The 15,013-nt window shown below is 33.8% G+C and overlaps 1 protein-coding gene across 13 annotated transcripts in view; it reads right to left on the bottom strand.

Annotated features, from left to right (window-relative positions):
* The window catches only part of PCDH15 (protocadherin related 15), a 704,528-nt gene that overhangs the window by 213,409 nt on the left and 476,106 nt on the right, over positions 1 to 15,013 (bottom strand). The window lies entirely within an intron of this gene.

Raw genomic sequence — 15,013 nt, 5'->3', positions numbered from 1 at the left:
TGTGGCACCAAGAAAGGAAATGACATTTAACTCACATTCATTACTCCTAAACTGTAGCTTTAATAAGGTCAGGAAGTTTGGATCCCCATGGAGACTTTCACTTTAAATGTTCTAACTACAAATCATGACAAATATTTTTATGTTTTTACCTTAGGGGAAATGACTATATATATAGTACATCCTGATTTCAGTAAAATTCTTGAGACAATTTCTCTTTACATTTTTGTGGTTAAGATAGAAAAATAATGTTTCTAGATAATAGCACAATAATTTAGATTTGGAGCTGACTGAACAATCATCTCAAGCCAAACATCAAACTGAACAAGACTTGACAGCAAGCAGCAAACTTCTAGAAGTAATTAGCAATTGGTGCAACATTGTCAGCCATTTTTATGAAGGCATAAAAGGCAATATTTTAAAATATATGGATAATACAAAACTGTGTTTCATGTCATGGGCGGCTAAATAAAGAGTAAAAGAAACCTCAACTGAAGTCTCAAAACCAAGTGTGCAAAATGTTGCTCCTGCCACCATGGCTATCATAATTACACTAGGCACTGGAGTTCTTATTATGCTTGAGGGGTTGTGAATCATCTCCTTTAAACCTCTGAGGACTTTATAAACTACACCTACACTCTCTGTTTTATAGACCAACAAAATGAGGTTTCAGGTAAATTAGATAATTTGCCCAAAGGCATAGAGTTGCTAGAGGACAAAGCTAGAATTTGAGCCTCAGACTGTCCAAAGCCAAGGTCAGTGCTCTCCTCCCGAATTTTAGACTGCCATCAATTGTAAGTGCAAGTTCTTCAGAATTTCACACCTTGATGCTGTCACTTACACTTATCGGTAACATTGTTTTGGTAAATAATTTGCCTCTTAGAGTCTGCAGGTATAGGAATAATATTTGTAACTACCATATCAGGTTTCAAGAATATTGAATGAGCTAATACACATAAAGCACTCGGGACAGCATTTGGCACATAGCCAACAATCAATAGATGTTGGTAAATAATACTAACATTATTTAAAATTTTGTGTGTCTTCCTATATTCATAACCATAGCTAAATGCCCATGGATCTGTGTGGAAATAGATAATCTCTCAAAAATTCATTCAGGACTCATTTATTGTCATCTGTTCGTTTTCAATAAATCTTAACAAGTCCCATACATTCTTCTTACCTACTATTATTTCAGATTTGAAAGTAAGCCAAGTACAGGAAGAAAATAAAATTTTGAAAGATGTGATGCTAGTAAGATATTTTATCTAAATGATTTTATCTATAACATCTCATTAAATATTTAAACTACCAACCACATTAAGTCTGTGGAAGATTTTATGCAATTGTGAACTGTTCTGGGGCTTCTGGGGTTTGTAACTTATAATTGATTGGCTATTAAAGAGAAAAATCATAAAAGCAAAGTTGCTTAGAGAAGTCAACTTAATTTACATAACTGATGAAACTTCATTGAGCTGTGAAATCATTAAGTTTTTCTTATGAGTAATGTTATTATTTCAGTGCATTAATATTGACTTTTAGTCTTCTTCAGGATGAAGGCTACCTGCAATATTAAGGGAAACCATACTTCAGTGTAAAGTTTTCTAGGTATATATATTTATTTTTTTTAAAGATTTTTTTTAATTTATTTTTTAGAGAGAGGAAGGGAGGGAGGGAGAAAGAGGAGAGGAACATCAATGTGTGGTTGCTTCTCGAGTGCCCCCACTGGAGGAGACCTTGGTCTGCAACCCAGGCATGTCCCCAACAGGGAACTGAACCAGCAACACCCCGGTTCACAGGCTGGCGCCCAATCTACTGAGCCACACCAGCCAGGGCCAAGTATAAATAATTCTACCAAAATACATGCTCTGTTAATTATAGATGGATATAGTCAATTAATCCAGGATTTCAGAGGGAAAGCTAGGTATACTTTTCTTTTTTTGGAATTAAAAAAAAAAATCCGTATTTGAAAGGACAAAGGAGAATCTGGTCATTAGGTTCTTTTCTCTTTTCTATTATTTCTATTTAGCTTTTCTTCTCTATCCCTACCCTCCCAAGTTTTCACCTTGTACTTTCCACATTTCTCCTATTAGTATTAAACTTTCCACTGCTCAAGAGAAAAGTCATGCAAAGCAGAATTTTTTTAGAACCATGAAGTTTGATGAAAAGCTTAATTAAATGAAAGTGAAGGGATTCATAAGTAACCACTTTTGTGGTAATCTTTTTTTTTCACTATTCTAGGTTTAATTTTAATCTGCAATAAAGTGGTAAGAAATATCTGGTTTTGATAAATTCTTCCAAATGTGTTATTAGTAACCACATGGTTCTTCTGGCTTCTTTTAACTTCATTATTTCTTTCTGTTTATTATGTTTCTTTTATATCTCATGGAACATTAACTATATAAATGATAAGGGAAGTCAAAGAAAGATAAACAGATGATACTTCAATGCATAGTTTTAGCTCTTAAAAATGGCCAGTTGGTAAACAATCAGAGCAAACTTGGAGCTTTCTGAGAGAAAGACTAAATTTAGAACATGAATTTGCAGATTGTGGGGTTACACGATATTTTAAAAATATCCTGAGGTTGACTAGTTAGCTATTTTAAATTTCTTACAAAATTTAAATTGTTTTGGAATGCACCTAACAGGTCAATAACACTGACATCTCATACCATTTTAAACTATTTATTTTATCAGCAATAATCAGAATGTTTTCCCCTTAATGCATCTTATATCAAGTTTCAAAAGTTAGTTACACATCGGTTGGAGGAATCCTTCCACAATGCATATCAAATAATAATGTTGTATACTTTAAATATCATACAACTTTATTTGTTATTTATATCTCAGTAAAGCTAGAAAAAAAGAAGAGAGTTACAAATAGGCCCCTGCAGTTTGCTTTATAGTACCAACATCTAAACTGTTCCCTTAGATAATTTGGTCAATTTGTTCATTGTGTTACTGTAGATAGCAGCTAGAAATGAGCGCCCAGAGGGAAAATAAAGCAGGACCCCTGCCATTAAAATCTGACAGAGAACTTAAAAACAGAAGCCTGGAAACAAAAGGAATTCATGTCCCACCAATTAACTCAGCAGTCCTGAACCTGGTCCCATTGCCAGGTGTTGCAAATATCACAAAGAGAGCCCATGAGAAAGGGATTCCTTGAGACTCTGTGCTGGGAAAGGGAGCCTCTGTAGGATTTCATTAATTAAGACAAAACACCTTTAGTAGCTGAGAAAGAAAGTCTTTGTAGCTGTACATTCTTCCCAAGGTTTAGAAAGGGCAGGAGGAGGGGAACCTAGAAGCTGACTAAGGTACACAAACCCTGAACCCCAAATGTTGGTGCACTCAGATTAGCTAAGTGCCCACTTGTAGCCTCGGCTCGAGTGTATAGAGCAAACTTACAACAAACTTGCTAGCAAACCTACCAACAACTTCATATCCTCTATACATGGGACATTTTAGACTAGATAGGTACCGGTCTGTAGTTTCATGTTGATGTATATTTCATAAATAAAATTGCTATCTCATTTACACTATACATATTTGTCTCTTGCTTGAATCCTTCTCTTGTGAGAAAGACAAGGAACAAGGAACAAGCTCAGGAAAGGAAGGGGAGGTGGCACTTGACTCGACTCAGGTCTCCCCCTGGAAACAGTTGTACATATGTCCAGCATTTTAAAAGTAAACATTTTTATGATAATTTGTACTTTGAAGTTATATATGAAAATATTTTTGTGAGATCCAAGGTGGCAGAGTAGAAAGTGGAAGCTATACTAACCTCCTACCAGGACCAATATGGAATTACAACTAAATTGTAGAGAAATCATCCCAAATAACAAACTGAACATTAGCTGGATAGAAGCATTATAACCACAGGCAAACATAAGTAACTACTTCACCACATGTGACTGGTAGGGAGTATAAAGTCACAGGAAGGCTGGCTGGGCTCCCACTGGAAAGTGGCAACTGGAAATCTGGAGGGATATTTCAGGGGTTGGGGGGTTCCCTCTGAGAAGTGTGGGGTCTAAACCCCAAGCTGGGCTCCACCGCCTATCATGTCAGAGCCTAAAAGGAATCCAGATAACACCCAGCTATGAAAAGTACCAGGGTTTCTGCTGCCAGGGAGAGATGGCTGGAGATGCAGAGAGCCTCTTAAAGGGTGAACACATAAACTTTTGTTTGCAGCCACTTACCCTGGGCTTCAGCAGAGGGAAGGAAGAGTGGACTTGAGACACTTGTGGAGAGTCTGGGATTGGTGACTCTGGGGAGAGAACTGAAGGAACAGCTGCCAAGATCCCTGTGCTGAGTCATTCCCTGTACTGCAGAAACCATCTTTCTTAGGCAGAGCACTCCTCTCCAAGTGCATTAGCCTGAGGAAAAGCAAGAACCCTACCTTCAGGAATTACTCTTCCCTACCCAGTGGTGCTTAAGTCTGGCTGCTGATTACAGCACGATCAGTTTAACAACAGATAAGTTTAACATCTGACTAGTTTAACATGTAGGGTAGAAAATGCAAAGAAACCGCCAAAATGGGAAGAAAAAGAAACAGAACTCAAGTGAGGGAACAAGAGAATTCTTCAGAAGACCTAGATGAAATGGAGACAAGCAATTTATCAGATAGAGAGTTTAGAGTAATGATTATAAGGATATGTAAAAGGATGAAAAATGACATAGAAATTATAAAAAAAGGACAGTCAGAAACAAAGAATGAAATATCTGAAATAAATAATAAACTGGAATGAATAAACAGTAGGTTAAATGAGGCAGAGGACTGCATCAGTGATTTGCAGGACAAGGTAGGAAAAACACTCAGGCAGAGCAGCAAAAAGAAAAAAAGAGAATTTAAAAATATGATGAGAGTTTAAGAAACATTTTGGACAACATAAAGCATGACATCTACATCATGGGATTACTAGAAGGAGAAGAGAGTGAGCAAAGGATCAAGAACCGATTTGAATAAATAATGATCAAAACCTTCACTAATCTGGTGAAGGAATAAGATATACATACTCAGGATGCTCAGAGAATCCCAAACAAGTTGGACTCAATGACGCACACTGAGACATATCATAATTAAAACAGCAAGGCTTAAAGACAAAGAGAGAATCTGAAAAGCTGCAAGAGAAAAGCAGGTAGTTACATACAAGGGATGACCAATTAGACCGTCATCCGATTATTCAACAGAAACATATCAGGCCACAAGGGAGTGGTGTGAAATATTCAAGGTGATGAAAAGCAAGAACCTATAACCAAGGCTACTTTATCCAGCAAGGCTAATCATTCAAAATCAAAGGAGAAATATGGAGCTGCCCAGGGAAAGCTTATGGAGTTGTTAACACTAAACCAGTACTGCAACAAATGTTAAAGAGCTTGTTTTAAGAAAAAAGAAAAAGAGAAGGAAAAGAGTCTAACAATAAAATGGCACTACGTATGTATCTATCAATAATCACCTTAAATGTAAATGGCTTTAATTCTCCAACCAAAAGACATAAGGTAGTTGAATAGATAAGAAAATAAGACTGATATGTATGCTGCCTCCAAGAGACCCATCTCAGATAGAAAGACACACACAGACTAAAAGTAAATGAATGGAAAAAGATATTTTATGCAAATGGAAAAGGAAAAAGAAAACCTGGAGCAACAGTACTTATATCCATCAAATAGACTTTAAAAACAAGGGTATAGAAAGAGACAAAGGAGAACACTACATAGTGATAAAGGGGATGATCCAACCAGAGGATATAACCCTAGTAAACACACACACAACATAGGAACACCTAAATGTGTAAAACAACCCTTTATGGACATAAAGAGAGGGATCAACAGAAATACAGTTAAAGTCAGAGATTTTAACCCATCGTTTACCTCAATGGATATATCTTTCAGGGAGAAAATCAACAAGGAGACAGGGGCCTTAAAGGGCACACTAGATCAAATGGATTTAACTGATATTTTCAGAGCATTTCACTACAAAACAGCAGAATATAATACTTTAAGGTGAATATGGAATGTTTTCTAGGATAGACCACATGTTAGGACACAAAACAAGTTTCAATAAATTTAAGAACTTTGAAATCATATCAAGCATTTACTCTGCTCAAAATGCTATGCAACTAGAAATCAGTCACAGGAAGAACACTGAAAAACATTCAAGACTTGGAAGCTAAATAAGATGTTATCAAACAATGAATGGGTCAACAATGAGATCAAGGATGAAAATGAAAGATAACTTGAAACAAATGAAAATGAGGACACAACAATTCAAAATTTGTGGGACACTGGGAAAGCAATACTAAGAGGCAAATTCATCACATTACAGAGCCTATCTCAAAACACAAGAAAAAACTCAAATAAACAATCTAACTTCACTCTTAGAGGAACTTGAAAGAGAACAATAAACAAAACCCAAAGTTAGTAAAGGGAAGGAAATAACAAAGATCAGAGCAGAAATAAATAAAGTATAGTCTAAAAAAAAACAACATAACAGATCAATGAAACCAAGAGCTGGCTCTTTGAAAAGAAAAACAAGACTGACAAACCTTTAACCAGACTCATAAAGAAATAAAGAGAAAGGACCGAAATAAATAAAGTCAGAAATGAAACAGGAGAAATAACAACTGATATCAAAGAAATACAAAGGATTGCAGAAAATATTATGAACTGTATGCCCCAAAAACTGGACAACCTGAACAAAATGGATAAATTCCTAGAAATATACAGTCTTCCAAAATCAAATCAGGAAGAATCAGATAATCTGAGTAGATAGACTACTCCTAGTGAAATTGAAGCAGCAATCAAAACACTCTCAACAAAAAAAGCCTTGAACCAGATGGCTTCACAGGTGAATTTTACCAAACATTCCAAGAAGAACTAACACCTTTCCTTCTCAAACTATTTCAAAAAAATTAAAGGGAGGGAAAGCTCCCAAACTCATTTTACTAGGCCAGCATTATTTTACTTCCGAAACAAGATAAAGACACTACAAAAAATAAAAAAGGAAATTATAAGCCATTATCCCTGATTAACATAGATGCTGAAGTCCGCAACAATATACCATGATCAAGTGGGATTTATTCCAGGAATGCAAGGTTGGTCCAACATTCGCAAATCAATAAATATGATTCACCATATCAACAAAATGAAGGCTAGATACACCATTATCATGTTAATAGAGGCAGAAAAAATCATTTGGTAAAATCCATCACTCATTTATGACAAAAACTCTCAGAAAATGTGGAATAGAGGGAACATACCTAAACATAATAAAGGCCATATATGACAGTCCACTGCCAACATCAAACTTAATGGGCAAAAGCTACAAGCATTCCGCTTAAGATTGGGAACAAGACAGGGATGTCCACTTTGACCGCTCTTAATCAACATAGTACTGGAAGTCCTAGCCTTTGCAATCAGACAAGAATAAGAAATAAAAGGCATCCAAATTGGAAAGGAACTGGTAAAACTATCTTTATTCACAGATGACATAATATTGTACATAAAGGACTCCAAAGATTCCATCAAGAAACTACTGGAACTGATAAATGAATTCAGCAAAGTAGCAGGATACAAAATTAATAACCAGAAATCAGTTACATTTTATATGCCAATAATAAACTAACAGAAAGAGAAATTAAGAAAACAATATCATTTACAATTGCTTCAGAAATAATAAGGTACCTAGGAATAAACCTAACCAAGGATGTAAAAGACTGATACTTGGAAAATTCTAAGACACTGAAGAAAGAAACAGAAGAAAATACAAATATAGTGGAAGAACATACCATGTTCATGGATAGGAAGAATTACCATCATTAAAATGTCTATGCTACCCAATGCAATCTACAGACTCAACACAATTCCTATCAAAATTCCAATAACATATTTCACAGAACTAGAACAAATATTTCAAAAATTTATAGGGAACCACAAAAGGTCCCACATAGCAACAGCGATCCTGAGAAAGAAGAACAAATTTGGAGGAATCATGCTCCCTAATATCAAATTACAATATAAGGTAATAATAAACAAAACACCATGGTGTTGGCATAAAAGCAGACACATAGATCAATAGAACAGAATAGAGAGCCCTGAAATAAACCTGCAATTTCATATTCCATTAATATTTGACAGAGGAAGCAAGTACATTCAATAGACTAAAGATAGTTGATTTAATATATGGTGTTGGGAAAATTGGACAGATACATACAGAAAAATGAAACTAGACCATTTTCTCACACCACACAAAAGAATAAATCCAAAATGGATCAAATTCTTAAAAGATTGTTCTTAAGTTGTTACCTGAGTGGTCCTTTCCACTGTAAGATTTTATGCTTTTATAACTTATTTTACTTGCTATATTTATAGTATGTCAAACTAAAGATTATACAGCCCCAATATATTTGTTCAGGGAATAATATCAAGTCTTGATAGATAAAAATTACAGACATATGAATTTTGCTGCATAAGCAGCAGTTGTTTATCAAAACAGCAATACATTTTTTTTTTTTCAGTAAAATATGCTACTACAAATGGATTTACTAAAACCTCCTTTACTTTCCTTATTATTGGCTAGGACACATCATAAGTGATTTTCATTATTGGACTTTTTCTCTAAGACGATCAGCATGAAACATAATACATATGTACAATTAAAAATAAGTACAAAAGTAAATTACAAAAGCATTATACAGCTTGATTTGGTTTAAATCATCATTTTTTATTTTTTTTACATCCTTATCTATAATTTTGTTTATTTCTCAACTGTGTAGGATGAGAAGTGAAAATTTTTGGTAGAGGCAGTGCAGTGTGGTAGAAAAATATAATTGGCTTTGGGAGTAGGAATACCCAAGTACAAGTAATAGTTAAATCAATACATAAATATGTAAAAATGGGCAAGTCACATAACCTTTCTGACTGCCTGTTACTTTATAGTAAAAAGGGGGAAATATTGATGTGACTTCCTCTGATGCACTATGAGGAAAAAATTCTACTAATGAGTATTCAATATTCATCTACATTCATATTTTAAATTTTTTGTCAATTCTGATAATACAAATATATGATCAGAGTAGTAAAAACTTTTAAAAGTATTTTACTTTTTAAATATTTTATTTATTTATTTATTTATTTATTTATACCTAAACATAATAGAGAAGGGGAAAGACATCAATGTTTGGTTATCTCTCAAGCGCCCCCTACTGGGGACCTGGTTCTCAACACAGACATGTGTCCTGACTGGGAACGGAACCAGCAACTCTTTGGTTTGTAATCCAGCACTCAGTCCACAAAGTCACCCCAGCCAGGGTGCAAATAAAATACATTTTAAAGCAATAACATTTTTGTGCATTTTTTACAATTCACTTTAAAATACAATAGCCAAATATTAGAAACAGCCTAAATGCCCGTCAGTAGATGAGTGGACTAAAAAACTGGTATATTTACATAACATAATGGAATTCTATGCAGCAGAAAAAGAAAGAATTGCTACTGTTTCTTTATTAATTTTCGGTCTAAATGTTCTATCTATAATTAAAAGTGGGACATTAAAGTCCTATTTTTACTTTGTTGTCTAAATCACACTTCAGAAAAATCAATGTTTACTTATATATTTAGGTACTCTGACACTGCATGCTTATAAATTTATAATTATATCTTACAAAGGAATTGACCCTTTTATCATTATATAATGACCTTTTTACTCTCTTGTTATAGATAAAACATTGATCAAAAAGACAAACACTGAGTGAACAAATGAATATTGCGGAAAAATAAATTAAAGAAGACATAAACAAATGGGAATGATCCAATATTCATGAATGAGAAGAATTAATATTGTTAAAACGTCCATACCACCCAAATTGATTATAGAGTCAATGAAATCTCTATAGAAATCCAATGGCATTTTTTACAAATTTTTAATCCTAAAATTTATACGGAAGTAAAAAAGATAATGAATAGCCAATGAAATTTTGAGGAAGAAGAACAAAACTGGAGGCAGCATCATACTTTTTGATTTCAAAATACATTACAAAGCTGCAGTCATTAAAATATGATGATATGGCATAAAAACAGACACATAGATAAAATGTACAAAATGAAAATCCCATAAATAAGCCAATGTCTATACAGTTAACCAATCTTTGACAGGGATCCCAAAATCACAATAGGGAAAGGACTGAGTCTTCAACAAATAGTGTTCGGAAAACTGGATATGTACATGAAAAAGAATGAAATTGGACCCTAATCTTACACCGTAGACAAAGATCAACTCAAAATATATTAATGATTTATAAGACCTGAAACTGTAACTCTCTAGAAGAAAAAATATTGAAAATGTTTACCTACTAAATAATTTAAATAAGTATTTACATAGAATTTTTCATAATAGATACAATATTTATAAATAACAAAACAATAAAACAAAATAATATAAAAGAATATCTTCATGATCTGAATATAGCAAGTAACAATTAAAAAATGATGGATAAAGGTAGCACTCTTAAAAGTAAAAATCAATGTATCAAAAGGCCAATTTAAGGAAGTAAAATGCAAGACTTATAGCTGGAGATGTTTGAAATACAAATAACAAGAAGAGAGTCATATCTTGAATATATAAAGAACTCCCACAGGTGAAGAATAAAAATTAATGTTAACCCAATAGAAAAATGGATATGAAACTTATTTAAGTACTTTGGGAAAAAATCAAAAGAACTATTAAGCATTGGAAAACATGTTCAATCTTATTAGAGAGATGTTTATCATGACCACAATGTGATAGCACCACAATAATGCCAGTTTGGTTCAAATTAGAAAGATGAACACATCAAGAATGCAGATGGGGACTATAACACAGAATTCTTGGCACAATCACTTTAAAACTATCTGGAATTTTCAATGAATTAAATATACTCTTACAACATAGAGAAACTCAGGCACATATGCATCAGGTAAAACTATATAAAAGTATTCACAACATTACTGATTATAATACCTCAAATTGGAAACCACTCAAATAATCATCAATAACATAATCTGAAAAGTAAATGTGATTTAGTCACATAGAACAACAACAAAAAAAGAACATAAGTGGATTGAGTGCCAGCCTGAGAACCAAAGTGTTGCTGGTTCAATTCCCAGCGTAGAGCACATGCCAAGGTTGCAGGCCAGGTACCCAGCAGAGGGTGCACAAATGCAACCATACATTGATGTTTCTCTCCCTCTCTTTCTCCCTCCCTTCCTCTCTCTAAAAATAAGTAAATAAAATCTTTAAAATAAAAAAAGGAACATAAATGTTAAGGCAGATATGTGGTTGAATCTCGCAATCTCACAGAGAAAGATAAATGAGGGAAAGCAGATACTAAAGCATACATACTCTACAATTTTGTTTATATTCATTAAAAAAGAAAACAATTAAAATATGTTATTTGTGGATGCTGATTTAGTTGGTAACTCTGCAATAACAAGAAACTTGGTGGTTACCTGTAGGTGGAGGAAAGTGTTGAATAATTTTGACTAGTAAGAATCATGTAGAAATTTTCCTGGTGAAGCATTATTTTCCTGGGTTGTACTTACATTTCTGTTTCCTTTATAATAATTTATTATATTGTGCAGTTATATTTAAATAACTTTTTTATATTACATACTTTTCATAAAGCTGAAGGACAAGATCTAGTCTTCATAACAGTTTTCAGAAACAGTTGGAATGCTTCCTATAAAACTTAAAGCGGATTGCCAAGCTTCTTCCTTAGTTCCGCAGTAAAGTCAGTATAAATAATCATAGTGAGCTCTAACATTTGTAGAGAAGAATAGCTGAATCCAACTAAAGTGAATAAGCCATGAATTCTCATCAGTCTATAAAAGAGAAGTGCAATTTGTATAAGGTTGGATCTCATAAATAAGTAATGCAACACTAAAAGGCACAGCTAGATGAATGGATCAGGGATTTGTGAAGCAGAAATAGTTGGCATTCCTTTTTATATAAATATAAATAATTTAAATGGACTAGATATTTTAAATAGATGAATGAAAATACAGTTCTAAAAATACAACCAAACAAGCTGTTTACAGTTTTCTCCCATGTAATCTTATACCTGTGAACATCCTTCATTATTATTTCCTGGACTCCCAAGTGGTAAATATTTTGCCCTGTACCAAAATAAAATTCAACTGTTGTTTGCATTAACACTGCTTTTAAAAACAACTGTGTGTTTGCTATACTACATGCTAAAATCCTAAAAGTAGATAGATATCAAATATAAAACCTTTTTTCTATTTACCAAGAAAACATTTACTTGTGGGAGTATGAGTGAGAAAAGCCAAATATATATATTTAGATGTTGAAGTTTATTACATCTCTTTTCTTTCTATAATGTTAATGAATCACCAATGTAAAATTTATTCTTTGATTACATCAATACATTAGGTTATTTTAATTTAATATCTTCTAAGGGCAAATATTGAGCTAGATAGTGAGGTTTCTAAGATAATATGAAACAGTCTCTGATTTCAAGTAATTTGGATATATAGGTAACTTCAATGTATTTTACAAAATACTATCGAAAGTTGTACACAGTATAATTTGGGGGTAGAAGACACTTAGCACATAGAAAATTTCAAAAAACAGGTTTCTGGAAGAGATTATGTATGACTAGAATTTTCAAGGATGAGTTATATAAATAAGGGAGAAGGAAGAAATCAAGGCAAGGGGCATGAGCAGAGGCAAAGAAAGAAGAATAGGAGAGTTCTGAGAACATATTATCAATAGTATTTATAGGCAGGTTATTATTACTGTAGGTAAAGTTATAAAGTAGTAGTGGAAGATGTATCCAATTTATTTAATTGTGGATTACCTCCAATAATTGAGATGTGTTTGTTAGAGACTTCATTCCAGCAGTTACACTGAGGACAATTACGAGGTGTCAAGAACAGTGTCAGGATAGGCAATTAAGAGGATGTAGTAACAGTTCAGATGGAAAAGAATGAGAGCCTGACTGTGGTTGTTTGCAGAGAGGAAAGGACTTGAGAATAACCTGAAACATGTAAAATGTCAAGACAGGTGATTGATTGGGTATGGACAGTAAGGGAAGAAGAGGTGACTGAGATGGCTCCTCGCCACTTGGCTTGCAGCGCGGCTAACCCAGATGCACAGTTTGGAGAAGGACCCCTTTCTAGAGAAGATAAAAATAAGGGTTCAATCTTAAACAGGTTGAATTTGATATGCCTATAAGAAATACAAGTGTGTTTGTTTTACAGATAAATATTTATTTTAGGCTGTAGCTTGACAGAGCAGAAGGGACTAAAGATTATATATATATATACATACATATATATACATACATATATATATATATATATATGGGAGACATCAGCATTCAAGTACAATTAAAACTGTGGGCTTTAATATGAGTGGAAATTCCAAAAAGTGATTTGTAGAAAGAGAAGAACTGAGAAGTTACTTCCAAAATTCAAAATTTGTTTTGGAGGTTTTGGATATTTTCATTATGTTGATTGTGGTGATGTTAACAAAAGTGAATACATATGTTCAAACTCAAACTCAACAAATTGTATATGTTGTGTGTAGTTTTTTGTATACCTCTGTAAAGATAGAAAAAAGGAATAATACTGTATTTAAAATAAAAGGTTTAAGAAGCAATCATACAAAGGGAAAGCAAAAAGAATAAGACATTCTTAAACATTCAAACCAGTCATAATGACCATCACTAATAAATTAACAAATAAGTGCTAGCGAGATTGTGGAGAAAAGCAAACCCTAGCACACTGTTGGTGGGAATGCAGACTGGTGCAATCACTGTGGAAAAAAGTCTGGAATTTTCTTTAAAAAAAAACTAAAGATAGAACTGCCTTTCAATCCAGTGATCCCACTGCTGGGACTATAGCCTAAGAATCCTGAATCACCAATTCAACAGCACCTATGCACCCCCCCGCCACAATGCTCATAACAGCATTATTTACAATAGCCATGTGCTAGAAACAGCTTCAGTGCCCATCAGTAAATGAGTGGATAAAAAACCTGTGGTATATTTACACAATGGAATGCTACACAGCAGAAGGAAAGAAGGAACTCCTACCCTTTGCAACAACATGGATGGAACTGGAGAGTTTTATGCTAAGTGAAATAATCCAGGCAATCAAAGACGAATACCATATGATCTCACCTACAAGTGGAACCTAATGAACAAAGCAAACAAAAGAGCAAAATAGAACTGGGGACTTGGAAATAAAGAACAAACTGACAGTGACCAGAGGGAATGGTGGAGGGGGATAATGGAGGAAAGAAGGAGAAGGAGCAAGCAAAGGAACATGAATAGAGGACACATGGGCTTCTAGAAGTGGGGATTGACTGTGGAAATAAGGGTGACAGGGTAGGGGTGAGCAATGGGGAAAGAGTCAAAACAACTGTAACTGAACAACAGTAAGTAAATTAAAAAAAAAAAAAACAGGAGCAAACGTAATAGAGCTTCAATAAAGCAAGATCCACTTCAAATGCAGGAGTAAGGTAATTCAGATAAAAATTACATTTAGCAATAAAGATATCATTTGTGACCATAAGGATTGAGGTGGATATTTTATTGTCTGTCTGGGATTATACACACAAATGCATGCACACGGACACTCATTATAAGTGATAGTAAGACTAAAAACTATTAAAAGGGTGGGTCCCAAGTTTTGATTGTATAAAATTACAAAATCATAAAATTTTCTAATCCATTTATGAACTGATATTTGAATATCTGAAAGATCACTAAGTTTCAAAAATATTCACCAGCAATAACTAAATCTCCATTTTTAGGTAGCAGCATTAAATGAATGCTGCCAGTTTTTCAAATTGGGTGGTTGGTTTTCCTTCACTCAACTGAGAACAGTGTTTGCATTATATAGTTTGACTTGACAAGAGAAGCCATAAAATTCCCCACTTGTGGCCCACTTAAAAAAGAAGTATTATAGTTTTAGGCACTGTTGAATGTCATGCTGAGCTACAAGAAATAAATAAAAG

The sequence above is a fragment of the Pteronotus mesoamericanus genome, unplaced genomic scaffold (genome assembly GCF_021234165.1).
Source record: "Pteronotus mesoamericanus isolate MK-2021 breed Mesoamerican mustached bat unplaced genomic scaffold, CSHL_Meso_final contig_24, whole genome shotgun sequence".
Lineage (NCBI taxonomy): Eukaryota > Metazoa > Chordata > Mammalia > Chiroptera > Mormoopidae > Pteronotus > Pteronotus mesoamericanus.
Note: the sequence above shows the minus strand (reverse complement) of the source record. Positions and strands in the feature narration are given on the sequence as shown.